The following is a 14,373-nucleotide window of genomic DNA, read 5'->3' as shown; positions in this document are numbered from 1 at the left end:
TTTAATAAGTTGTATAGTTGAACATTATTCATGCTTATTAAAGATTTAAATCATTACGTACACTGTGTGGATAAGTTTCTAAGCACTAGTTAGCAACAACAATAAAAGAACTACAGAACGAGTAAAATCGAAACTATACAAATTATATTTTTAATAACATTATATATTCAAGGACTAGGAAATTACAAGGATGGTTTCTATTAAATTTGAAAAGTGTATTATTCACATAATTGATTTGGTCTCAAATACTTTGGTTTCCCCTCGATAAGGATGCGCGAATCCCGGAGGTACTTCAATACCAGCCAACGCGTTAAGGAAGCGAAGGAAACCCCCACATCCCTCCGGTTTCCAAAAATCAGTTTAATAATCTGGGTCCCATGTAGGGACTGTATCAGATATTAAGCTGATAAGAACAGATTCTACACTTCGATCTTAGTTAAAAGGTCGAGAAACGATAATTGAAAAAGGATTGCAAAGTGTTTATTAGAGTACGAGTAACAAAGTTTCTTGCAAACCTATTTTGAGTTGCAACACTCAATTAACATTCAATAATCTTAACAGTTTGTCTTTAGTTTTTCTAAAAAGCCAAAAACGTTTCCCATAATATCAAAGCTTATTTCAAAATTTTAATGGTAAACGGAAAATTTTCCAATCAACACTTGGACAAAATTACTCAAAAAGTACCCAAGAAAAACACGCTCATTTTCAATGGAAATTGTCACTCCGCCAGTTGCTGCCACTGGTATTGATCAAGAGCGTCAATTCATGGAAATTAGGGGGGGCAAGACCGGATGCAGTGCCTCCCTCCCCCGATATTTTTGCCCGACTTGTTAAAACGTAACGCAATGCATTTAAACAAATTTCTGATGATTTTTCTAACTTTTTTCTTTGTTCTCCTTTCTCCAAACAATATTCTAGACACGGCCCTAGAGGGGGGGAGGGAAAAGAAGTATTCTTCAGATTCCAGGGAGGGGAATTTCGTTGTTTTTTCAATTTCTTTAGCAAACATACGTAAAAAAAACAAGCCTCTTCTCAATGATATTACCACGAAAATATTATTCTTAATCTAAGAGGGGGACTACAGGAAAAACATCTTGTATAAAAATCCCCCTTCTCCAATAACAGCCACCGGTATTTATATATTGTACTTGGTGGCAGTGCAAGTTGTATTGTTAAATCATTAAGTTTGCTTCAAATATAATAAGCTGAATTTTGAATCACCAAAGAAAATTACACAGACACGAAGCAGTGAGACTTTATCAGATAAATTATTAATTAATTTAATTTCATTATTTTGTATCCTTTTCATTATTATATTTACTTGAATAATTCTGTATTTCTATCTTGTTACTAACAATGCAGCCAAAAGATTGTATTGAAGAATAGATGGCCTTCAAATATAGTTAGTAAAATTTGAGCATAAACTTATCAAAGCCCCCTAAGGTTTGAACCCTGGAAGAGCAATAGAAAACGAAAGAAAGTCCTTAAAGATGAACTTTTGGCTACTATGGCCGTGTCGTTTTTGTCGAAAATTGCATTTTATTTAATATTTAAGTTACTATAGGCAGGAGTTTATTCTTTGCATCAATTTTTATTGTTACTCAGGGCTGTGGTTCGTTCTTTACTAGGTTGCAGCTACCACTGCAACCATGATGTTTGTAACCTGTGATTGTGACGTCATGCTCCTCCCACTTATTCATGGATTAGCGGGGTAATCTGTATGCGTCAATCAATGAGAAATGGTTCGAAATTGTATCATTCATAATTGTGAAAGCAGAAAAAAACTTGGTGAGCCAGCCAAGTGGTTTGCAAGTGTTCCATCTCACAGGTATGACTTAATTTATATACAAATTATTAATTAATATATTATTTACAAACAGTGGACTCAACTTATTGGCCTATTTAGTATTTTATAAAAAAGGGGGCGGGGGGTTGATGAAATTTGTGAAAATAAGGAATTTTTTTTCTTCTAATAACTGGTGGAATAGGTGTGATGGTTTCAGGGGCGGATCCAGGATTTTTTAGGGGGGGGGCGCAAAATAGGTTGATCCGATAAACTTACGTTAGGAGCAAGTTTAATTAATGCAAACTTGCATTAATTAGGTAAATTACTGCTACTTTAGACTACTATATGGGGGCCCCCCTCGCCCCCCCCCCTCTGGATCCGCCACTGGATGGTTTATCATTTTTTTTTCACGTCGTGATGTTTATTTTTTTACGATATTTATTTTCTAGATAAGACTACTTTCGTTTTCAATCAATGTTTTCGTATGAAATGGGCAGACCTTTCCTGAACTTTAAACAATAAACACCTCTGTTTGAAAATCTTTGCACTTTGTGAATTTAGATAGCGATAAGGGCTCCTGATTGAGACCAATTTAAGGACTTGGGTTCTAATTATTGGTTGCTATGGTAAAAGTTGCCACAATAGCCCTATCCAAGAAAATACCAAACGTCTGTTAAGAAGTGTTTTTCGTAAAATTCTTAGGGAATTTTCAGAAATTGAAGGACATTACACATTTTAGTGGTAGATCCAGAATTTTATGGGGTTTTACGCTAGAAAAGCTCCTATTATAGAATATTCTTCCAGTTTGTATATATACAGTTTATATATATATATATATATATATATATATATATATATATATATATATATATATATATATATATATATATATATATATATATATATATATATATATATATATATATATATATATATATATATATATATATATATATATATATATATATATATATATATATATATATATATATATATATATATATATATATATATATATATATATATATATATATATATATATATATATATATATATATATATATATATATATATATATATATATATATATATATATATATATGGCACGTACAAACAGCTCCTCTCATTTGATCTACCATCAGCGGTCCAATTACCCTGGAACACGTATTTTGGCAGAGACTTTCTCAAAATGCCTTTGAAACCAACTTGAGACTTCGAAACCTATTTTTAATTCCTAAAAACATCTAATAATAACATTGCACTACTAATTACCGATTTTCATGTATGTATTGGAATAAATTAATTTAAAATTAGTTTCTTCAAAATTAGTGTTCCAACGTTGAAGCCAAGTTTCGCGTTCAAGAGAAATCTGACTTGTCTACCCGTGAAAAGACCTAATGCCGCTTATGTTGTTACGTTCTTCGGAGCACTTGCGCCTCGGTCCGGGTTTTTATAATGGGTGAGATAGGGAATGATCATACTGCTAATTCTATAAACTGTGCTCAGGGCTGTGGTTCGTTCTTTACTAGGTTGCAGCTACCCCTGCAACCATGATGTTTGTAACCTGTGATTGTGACGTCATGCATCATTTTGTTTGTGAAATCATGATGTGTTTGATAATATGATTTGCAATAACAGTTGGCGTAGTACAACGGTAACGAGACGATCCCTATGACATAAAGGATTTGATTTCGAACCTGTCTACGGTAACGGTTCTAATACAAAAAGTACACCAGAGTAGCTAGTACCTAGTTCGGATACGGAACTACTCATATCCAGAGTACCTAGTGTCCGAACTAGGTACTAAGTACTTTGGTGTACTATTTTTGTATTAGAACTGTTACTGTAGACAGGCTTCAGAAAATTTTTGAAACGAATTGAAAACAACTAAAAGACAAAAAAGGAAATTTTATTTATCTGGATATTACGGATTATAATAAAAGAGGAATGAAAAGTGGTCAAAAGGTAACCAGTCCCCTCCCATGTTCTTTTTAGCTGTTCTTCTCCCAAAGAGGGAAACGAAAAAGAATAAATAAAAAGCACTTTTCAGAATCCAGGGAGGCTAAATTTGTTGTCTTTTCAATTTTAATATTCATTCAAACTATTCAATTCTTGAAAATGCCACGAAAAGATATATTTTTTTTTTTTAATCTGGGGCTTACAATGCAAACAAATCTTGCAGAGAAAATGCCCAATCCGTCAGTTGACACTATTAGTATTTATCAATAGCATCAATTCATGGAAATTAGAGGGCCTAGCCCATATCCTGTGCCCGCTCCCCCCCCGCCCCCGATATTTTTCTCTGATACGTTAAAACGTAACGCAATGCATTTAAACAAATTTTTGGTGCTTTTTAATAACTTTTTTATTTCCCCCTCCAAAACAAATTCTGGAAACGTTCCTGGAGAGGGAGTGGGGAAAAAGAGTATTCTTCATAATCCAAGGAGGAAAAATTCGTTTTTTTTTCAACTTCTTTGACAAAAATACGAAAAAACAAAAACAAAAAAAACAAGCCCTTTTTCAAATAATAATAATAATAATAATAATAACAATAATAATAATAATAGCACGAGAAGATTTTCTTCAGTCTGAGAGTAGGAATGCAGAAAAAGATCTCGTAGGAATATACCCCCTCCCCCCAATTGAAGCTACTGATATTCATATATGGTACTTGGTGATAATACAAGTTTTACTGTGATATTATCAAATTTGCTCCAAATATGGACACAAAAGCTGAATTTTTAATCACCCAAGTAAAATAAACAGCAACAAAACAGTGAGACTTTATCAGGTAAATGATATTAGGTAAATTTCTTTAACAAAGATTGAATTTTTGTTCATATATGACCAATTATCCTGCATTTTCCAGGGTTACTTGTCTGACCGCTAATCAAGGTCGTTTTTTCAAGTAGTAATCCTACTGACCTCTCATGTCATTTACGTCTCGTGCAACGCTAAGGGGAAGTAATAGGGCTTGTCAGAAAAGTAATCTTGGAATTTTCAAACTTACAACAAGAGTATAGGCTAATCTGCCTTTCGGTTTTCAAAAAATGTGTTAAGACTCATTAAGTACCCCTCCCCACGGTAATCTTTACTAAAAGACGAAAGATTAATTCTATGTGAGGAGAGGCCAGAGCTATGAAAATTGTTAGAGTTGACTTGAGTATTTAAAAATAAAGCATAGTAAATCCTTATCGGTTTTTTAACAAGGTTTGAAATCAACAAGGACTTTAATGTTCAATCAATTAAATACGGGCAAAAAATCATATGATGAGAAAACATATACAATGAGCAGCAATGCATGGGCAACTCCAATGACAAGGTACTAAAACTACATCCGCAAAAAAATAACAGAAATATTCAGTAATCAGGCTCAAAAATAATTGTAATGTAACTGAGTATTTAAATCTTCCAAAAAGCTTAACAGTAGTGAAAGAATTTTCAGTTTGATATGTTGCAACATAATTGACTTGATGAAATGTATGGTGACCAAAGGGGAATCTATAGCATTTTCATTGGGGGGGCAAGAGGGGTCCATATCCGGCCATTCAAGGAGCATGGGCTATATAATAATTTTTTCTCCACATTATTTGAGGGGCAACTGCCCCCCTTGCCCCTCCCAAACGACACCCAAGATGGTGACCAAGGGCATTTCACTCTTTCAGACTAGCCTCTGTGACTTTATCTAAATTTAAGCAATTTGATTCGAATCCTAGTTCAATTTAAAAGTCGGTATTTAATAATTACAGAGTATTTTCAAAAACAAAATGCATCAGGAATTTAATCAGTTAAGGCAATTTAATTTAATTATGGTGACTGGTCATTGGTACCATCATTTGCTATAACACAAGACTAAGAAAAACAAAATATGTTAATTTAAGAGATTTTTCGGAGAACTGGATTATACAGTATACGCTCAACTCTTTCATATGCTTGGAATTTTAGACAAAATTCGTCAGTAATACCTTAAATATATAAGTTAATCAAGAAATTAATCTTTTCAAAAGGGCCCAATGATCAATTTTTATGTGTCCCATTATTGTCTTTCCAATGTCAAATTGAATACCTTTTCCTTTCAACGGCATAATGTCTGACAGCCTATACAAGGAGCGCAGAGGAAATTACTTTTCAATTTATAGGCAGAGGTCCTCGCAAGCGCAATAGCGCATTTCACCAGCATATCAGTCAGATACAAAAAAATCTTGAACACAGGGTTGCCACCCTGACCTGGAAGAATTTACTAAATTGGAGCGGAAAAATTTACTAGATCGCATCTGTTTTTACTAAATGCTCAAAAAAAATTTTCCGCGTGTGGCTACGCCGCACGCGCACCATCAAGCATCGATTTTTACTATAGGAGGATAATCAGTACGATGTTCACAATTCCTTTTCCTTTTTTTCCTTTTTTCTTCTTTTTTTTCTCTTTTCCTCTTTTCTTTCCTTTTCATAGTATGATTAAAAATTCCGGAAACCTACAAGTTCAAAAAATCCTATTTTGTATATATATATATATATATATATATATATATATATATATATATATATATATATATATATATATATATATATATATATATATATATATATATATATATGTAATGTTACATTTCTACTTACTTTTAATTTCTCTCAGCAGGCTCCTTTTTACTCAATAAAAATTTTCAAACTGAGGAGATTCACCTAATAACCTTGGGTGGTTGGCTTTTGTTTTGATTCCAATAGATTCCCAATCATCACAAATCCAAGTGTCATTATAGCTTCATTTTTAGTTGGTAAGATTTGATACACAGAAATCTGATTTTGTCAACCTTTAGACGCCGGAAGTGAAGTGTATATTTATGAAAATAGGTGACTGCTTGTCTGGCTCTGAGACAGACAAGCAAAATTGTAAATTGTAAAACAGACAAGGAAAAATTGTAAATTGTCATATGTTTACGATAATTTTTTTCCCTGAAATCATGGAATATAAAAAGAAATTTTGTTTACTAGAAATCATGACTTTTTACTAGTTTTTGGGAAATTTACTAGATCCTCTAAATTTACTAGATTTTTTTTTTTACTAGATCTAGTAAAATCCTACTAACGGTAGCAACCCTGCTTGAACACCAAACACCACTGCCTGGGACGCAGACGTATCACCAATTTTTATGATAAAATCACCAACGGTGGCAACCCTGGTCATATTCAACCAAACAAATTTAGTTGGATGAAATTGTTGCTAGCTGAAACCCGAAATAGTTACCATCTTTCAAGGCACGTCAGGTTTTCAAAAATTGTTTATTTAAACAAAACAGAATTAAGATACTTTATTCTTACTTTTCGCAAAATATTTATAACTATTTAAGACAAAAATAGTTTCAAACTTTACATCGTATTTCACTAATAATGATGAAAAACAAATAGTTTAAATGTACGTTTTACAATAACATAATTTTGTGCAATTTTTTCAATCATACAATATTACAAATTCCAGCACATGAAAAGACTAGTAATAAGTAAAACGCATATAATCGAAATATAGAAGCAGAAACAAGGAGTAATTTGGAATTACCATAAAATCCTAATTCCTTTATATGTATATTAAATAAAAAAAAAACTAGATTTTTCAATTGAAAGTAAGGAGCAAGATTAAAACTTAAAACAAACCAAAAATTATTACGAATACGACGGGGGTTGCTCCCTAAATACCTCGCTCTTTACGCTAAAATTTGACGTTTTGTACCAATTATCTAAGAATGTCTCATGAAACACAAGGGCCGTTTAATAAACCTTATATTCAAAATAATAATCTTTGGTACTGTTCTATTAGCTGTGAACCACGAGAGATAGATGATAAAAGAAACTAGTCAAACAGGTTCTTTCAACGGAGTATTGGATTGCAAACAGTGGTTTCTTACTGTGTTTACAATATTTAAACTTTAGTTTTTTGTGGTTTAGGGGGGGGAGGTACCTAGGTTAGGTTACGCATTTAATATATTCTATGCTTTACCCCCCCCCCCCCCCTGACCCCACTGCCACCCCCTAATATGCATATTTGTTTCTAAACTATTATATATTCATCATATTTTGTTTTATTTTATTAGCAATAACCAAACTTCACTTCTCAAGTGGCTTACAGCTAATGGAACAGTACCTAATGTTTTTTTAAAGGGTCACAAAACTTTAGCGTGAAGAGTGAGGTATCGAGGAGGGCAATCCCCTCATATTCGTGATAATTTCTTTTCTTTTTAAGTTTTAATGTTGCTCCTTACTTTCAGTTAAATAAAAAAAAAATTTTTGGTTATCCTGTATCAAACGCACTCTTTTATATACTGCAATGGATACCAGTCACGAAAAACTGGTTTTGACGTGTTAATTTAAGACACCGCTATATGGTAATACAATGTATAGCGTGGTTTTTATTGCGTATACGATATTTAAACTGTTTTTTTTTGGTTTGGGGGGGGGGGGAGAAGGTACCCAGGTTAGGTTAGGTTACGTAATAATATATACTATGCTTTATGCTTTGTGTTAGGTTTTTACGAGTCGGATAAACATTTCAGGGAGTTCAAACCCCTTTACCCCCTGGATATGGCCATGCTCCCATGTAACACCTCTGGAAGAAAATCCCCCCTCCCCACGAAAAGTATCTGTATGCTTCCCAATATCAAATACTAAGCCTATATGTAAACAATGGGCAAAGTTCATAGCTTGTACCCCTTCCCCCGGGGCTGTGGGGGATAAAGTCATCCTCAAATACATAGTTCTTAGATCCTTAGATTCTTTGCTGTTGATCATGAGTCCTCGTGATCGAATCTGTAATCCAGTCGAAATTGATGACCTTCTTTCGGCTGAATTTCCAAATACCAACGATCCTTTACTAAGAGAATTAGTTTTAAAGTGGATTATTCATAATCTGCGTATGCTGAGCAAAATGACTATCTCAAATTTTGATCGGAAGACTTTGGGCGCAAATGGTCGTGGGAGGGGGGCTATTTTACCATCTAATCTTATTGGTCACTTAAAAAGAGCACTAGAACTTTTAATTTCCTTTTGAATGAGTCCTTTCCCGATATTCTAGGAATATTCGTTTGATTCGATCACTCCTGGGGGAAAAAAACAGCCAGAAAAAAATGAAAAAAACAACAACAACAAAGAAATAAACACGCATTCGTGATCTTATTCTGGCAAAAAATACAAAATTCCACATTTTTCTCGAAGGGAGCTTAAAACTTCTACAGTAGGATTTTCGGATACACTATATGTGATGGTGTAAATTTCATTAAGATTTGTTTAACTTTAGGGGGTGTTTCCCCCTTGTTTCAAAAATAAGCAAATTTTTCTCAGGCTCGTAGATTTTGATAAGTAACACTAAACTTAATGAATCTTATATGTTTGGAATCAGCATAATAAGCAAATTCTTTCGATATATTTATTGATGTCAAAATTTCGTTTTTTAGACTGTCGCGGTTACTATTGAGCCACATCGCTGGTTACTTACAGTTCGTTACCACGAACTGTCTGATTGTTTCTCAAAACTTTCTTCTTCCTTGATTCCATGTGTAAATTAAAACTGAAGTTACTAGCCCCTCAAGACATTTTAAAAGATGTATAGCATGAAAACACTTATACCTACAGAATAAACTAATTGATTCAAGTTATTACTTTAAAGCTACCAATCGCTTTTTTATAATCAACCTACTATTTGGGGTGCTGTTAAAAATACAAGAAAAGCAAATAAGTCATTATAAGTACGTACCCCATCATTCCGGGTGACAAAATCTGATTCAAAATTAAATGTTCTTTGCAATTGTATTTTTTAATGAAAAATTTTTGAAAAGCTGACGTGCCTTGAAAAATAGTAACTCTGATTTCAGGTTTCAGCTAGCAATAATTTCATTCATCTAAAAATGTTTTGGCTTAACATGACTAGGGTTGCCACCTTTGGTGATTTTATCATAAGATTTGGCGATTTCACTACGTCTGCGTTCCAGGCAGTGGTTTTCGGTGTTCAAGATTTTTTTTTCTATCTTACTGGTGTGCTGTGTCCATGTTTGCCAACTTTTTGGTCAATGAATATGTCCCTTAAATATCCAAAAATGTGTCCTTTTCAGCCAAATTATGGCCATATTTTGTCTATAATATGTCCATCTAGCTACAGGAAATATGAAATTAAAGAACTCTTTGCCCTAGACTTACAGGAAAATAGTATCTTTAGAATTACAGGAAAATAATCTTCTATATATATTTATTCGTTGTAATTTCTGTTAGTTTTGAGTTTCGTTTGTTTGTTGGTGGGGATTTGTAGGGGTTTACGCTTGGAGGGTGAGCTTACGCTTGGAACTACTTTCGCAGAAACTAGTTTTTTTACGACTGGTAAACCTCTTTCAAAGTGGTCAGTTAACATCGAATATAATGAAAAATGAAAAAGATTTAGTTAGTACATCCATAAAAATGAACTAGTGTGAAAGCACAAGTCATAAAAACATGTAAACAGTAAAAAACTAATTGTCGGAGCTTAAGGTTCATTATCCTACGTGAGTTCCACTTGACAGGTATGGTCGGCATGAGGGTCAGCATTTTCACTTCTTTTGGTAGCTTTTTGCCAATCAGAGTATTTCTTGCGCATGTCATAAGGTACAATCCAGGAGTCAAGCGACGTTGCGGAGCGCTAGGTAATGTGGGTCGCCCTTCAATCAGGGGGGTGATATCCCCAAAGGCATTATTACTGGACCTTTGAACAATGCTGAACAAAATAGATGTATACAAATTCTGATTGTATGCTGATTTTCAGAACTGATAGGTGCGGGGGGGGGTTGCACTCAAATCACTTTTGACTCTTATAAAGGGCACTAAGTTTCAATCAAATGAGCCCCATCTGAAGTTTATACGACTATTCATTCCATAAAACCTTATATGCCCCTGGGACATAACTTACAACCCTTGTCCCAGGGCTTTTATGGGCTATGTAGACGCTGAGGACATTGCTATATGCTCTTTACACCATTTTTAACAAAAGTTTCTAGTTCAAAATTTCTGTTGGATGCATCTAGGGAAAAGAATACGTGTGTGGAGGGGATGGCTCCATCCCTCTCCAACAAGGGTGGAGGGGGGCTTACTCCAAGGGTGGCACGGTCCTTGTGTTTCAAGAATCGTTCTTAAAAAAAATAGACAAAAGCTTGAACATTAGCATAGAGAGGGGGGTATTGAGGAGGGAGTAGCCCCCGTCATATACAGGATAGTTTATGTACGTTCTAAGCTTTAATGTCATTCCTTACTTTCGGTTGAAAGATCTATTGTTTGTGTTTATTTCTGAATGTTTTTCAGATAATCATAGGAAATCCACCCCCTCTGTGGAAAATTTCCCCACTAACAATTCCTCTATATAAAGGTCCTCCCATGTAAAATTTTTCCGCTGGGAAATTACCCCCGGACAATTCCATCTCTGCTATGAATCCTTCCCAGAAAATTTTTGCTTACGATTCTGCCTCAAAAATACTCCTTCCCATACTTTTATTTGAATAAAGAATTGTATTCATTTAGTTTCTGATCCTTTTTAAGGTAATTGGGGACAATCCCTGTTTGGAAAATACCTCTTCCCCCCTGAAAAGTTTATCCCCCAGAAATTTTCCATGGAGAATTTCTACTGGTGATAATTTGACCATGGAAATTTCTCCCGTGGAAAATACCCCCCCACACACAAAAAAAGAAGATCCCAAGAGAATTCCAACTCCTCTCAAAACTTCCCCCTGAGAGTTCCCTCAGAGTGTCTCAACATGTACAATGGGATCAACAAAGAGAAAATAGACAAACAGCAAACATTCTGTATACAAATTCTGGCAAATTCTCCCCATGTAAATTTTCACCCCCAGAAGCTTCCATCCCAATGAGAAATTCTCCCCATAGAAAATCCATCCCCAGAAGATCTCGTTCCTCCCTTTGAAAGTGTCAGTATACTTCCATATAACGAATACTATATGTAAACAATGGGCAAATTTCATAACTTGTAGCCCTTCCTCTCGTGGTTCTGAGGGGTCATATCATCTCCAAAGACATATCTATTGTACCTTTCAACAATACTGAACAAAATGGCTATCTCAAAATTTTGATCAGACGACTTTCAGGAAAAAAGGGCGTGGGACAGGGGCTAGTTGTCCTCCAATTTTTGGTCACTTAAAAAAGGACACTAGATCTTTTTATTTTCGTTTGAATGAGTCCTCTTGCAAAATTCTATATTCTGTACCATTGGGTCGATATGATCACCCTGGAAAAAGCAACAACAACAAATAAACACGAATCCGTGATGTTTCTTCTGGCAAACACTATAAAATTTCATTTTTATAGTTAGGAGCTTGGAACCTGTACAGTGAGGTTCTCTGATACGCTGAATCTGATGGCGTGATTTCCATTAAAATTCTTTGACTTTTATAGGGGTGTTTTTTACCTTTTTCGAAAATTTGGCAAATTTTCTCAGGCCCACTATTGGGTAACACTATACTTAAAACATACTATATTTAGTTTAGTCGGCAAAAGAAACTAATTTTTTGGTACATCTATTGATATCAAAATTGATTCCAGATCATCAAGAATCTATTTTTTTTTTCTTTTGCTAACTTTTCATTTTTAGTTTGTAATACTTGATAAATAGATATATGTTTTGGCCTGACTATTGGAAGCCAGAAGCGATTGTTAACTAAAAAGGTGCCTGATTCCCTATTATCTTGACTGTAGCGTAAAAGCGTTTAGTAAAAGCTTAGCGTAAAAGCGTTTAGCGGAGAAATAAAATCGTTTAGTAGATGAAAGAATACAAACTTGTAAAGAATTTCAAGAGTATTTGCAAATAGTTGTCTGCGGGAAAGTGCAACAATTCCGAAAAATAATAACGTTTGTAAAAAAAAAAATAACTTTTGTACAAAAATTAGTAGAAAATATAGATTTAGTGTAGTTAAAATACTACACTAAATTTATATAAATTAAGAAAATATAAATGAAGTAGTTTTAATACTGATTTTGTGACAAATAACATTTTATTTTTACAAAAATATGTTTCCAGCCGGGAAATATTCTATTTTATGTCATAAATTTGCTAAGTATGTCCCTTTTGTGCCCCAAATTTCTAAAATATGTCCCTTTTTTGCCCTATTATGTCATTGTGTCCCAGCACACAGGAATGACCTCTTGATGTGGCTTTTCTGGGAAAAGCTTTGGAATATGGCCTTATCATGGCTAGTGAAGCTGTCTAGTTTGAAGTACAGGAGACTTGTATGTCTTGAGAGGCTACACCTCCCTCTTCGTCAGGAATTGAGAAATTCATGTTTTCATCTCACGGTTCCGATGTGGGCTCATCCAATGGTCAGTCGATTACAGCTAATGGCGAAATTTGTAATCGACGAAAATGTCATCATTAAATGAGCACAGTTGCTTGAAAACCTTTAGTGATGATCGAAGAAGTGAATGAAAACGGATAGACAACGCCTAAAATACTTGGGGGGGGGGGGTTCATGCAGATAAACTGGAATGCCTGGATGATTCGCCATCCAGAGGCTTTAAGACCAAGTAGATGCAGTTTTTGTCAAGAATGTAGATATGAATGAATGATCTTTATTACCCGTCTATAACAAAGAAAATAAAACGATGGAGTACAATAAAAGAAAGGAAAACAATACAAACATGTCGTAAAGATACATACAAATTACTAATAATACCAAATCTAAAATAGTACGCCCTTCCACGGGTGAGAAGAGGACTGGTTACATAGTTTATGAGACTGCTCATCCCCGGCCTGAACCGGTTTCAGCACACCAAAACGGTTAACGATGTACCTGCTCTTGAACCACCGAGGAGCCTGAAGCAAAAACTTAGCATACTTAAAATAGCACTTTCGCAACACTCGCCTATTAGATTCAGTATAAATGTCCCAAAATGGGGTCAAGTATAGAATATGCTGGAGAGCCACACTATTATAGGTTCACGAAAGGGCTTTCCGTTCCAGATTAAGCTCCAAAGTAACAGCACTAGCATAAGCAATTGCAAAGCATAAGCAAAAGCTTTTGTGTTTTTTCTAATCGAAGACCCATTCCGGAGACCTAAATACGCAAGTAGTGGGTGCCACCTCACTATCACCTAGACAGACACTACCAGGCACATAACTCCCGTTTAAGTTAAAGAAGAGGACTTCGCAGCATTCATACTTAGTCCTATTTGTCGATATCTATCGGGCAGGTTATTGTAGATAATCGGTGATGTGATGGCTCCTTGCTTTATTCCGACTAATGCAGGAAGCTCACTTCCCAAAAGTACATTTCCCAACTTCAAACGAACTTTTAGATGCCTATACATATAATATAACGGAAAAATCACCCGAAGACTCACACCACGGCTATACAACTCCAACATGGCATGCGAGTGTATAAGGGAACCAAAAGCATTCATAACATCTTATGCTCCGAGAACCGGAGTGCTCTCAGATGTTTCTGTATCTCTTAGTATATTACAGAGACTTCTAACGGCATGGCAGCAACCCGACTGGAACCCGAACTGGAATGGTGGCATAATATACTTTTCTTTTAAATCGTCAACTATCATAAGCTCAAATATCTGCGAAAATG

General features: G+C 34.7%; 1 non-coding gene and 1 pseudogene across 1 annotated transcript; both read right to left on the bottom strand.

Moving 5' to 3' along the window:
- Nucleotides 1-265: 265 nt before the first annotated feature.
- On the bottom strand, nucleotides 266-456 carry LOC148941240 (U2 spliceosomal RNA). The gene has a single exon (XR_016143315.1). It is a non-coding gene; the product is annotated as a U2 spliceosomal RNA (small nuclear RNA).
- A 4,351-nt stretch (nucleotides 457-4,807) lies between these two features.
- LOC148941239 (U5 spliceosomal RNA) lies at nucleotides 4,808-4,925 on the bottom strand (annotated as a pseudogene).
- Nucleotides 4,926-14,373: the final 9,448 nt, after the last annotated feature.

The sequence above is a fragment of the Artemia sp. Qi Xiang Cuo genome, chromosome 18 (genome assembly GCF_049724085.1).
Source record: "Artemia sp. Qi Xiang Cuo chromosome 18, ASM4972408v1, whole genome shotgun sequence".
Lineage (NCBI taxonomy): Eukaryota > Metazoa > Arthropoda > Branchiopoda > Anostraca > Artemiidae > Artemia > Artemia sp. Qi Xiang Cuo.
Note: the sequence above shows the minus strand (reverse complement) of the source record. Positions and strands in the feature narration are given on the sequence as shown.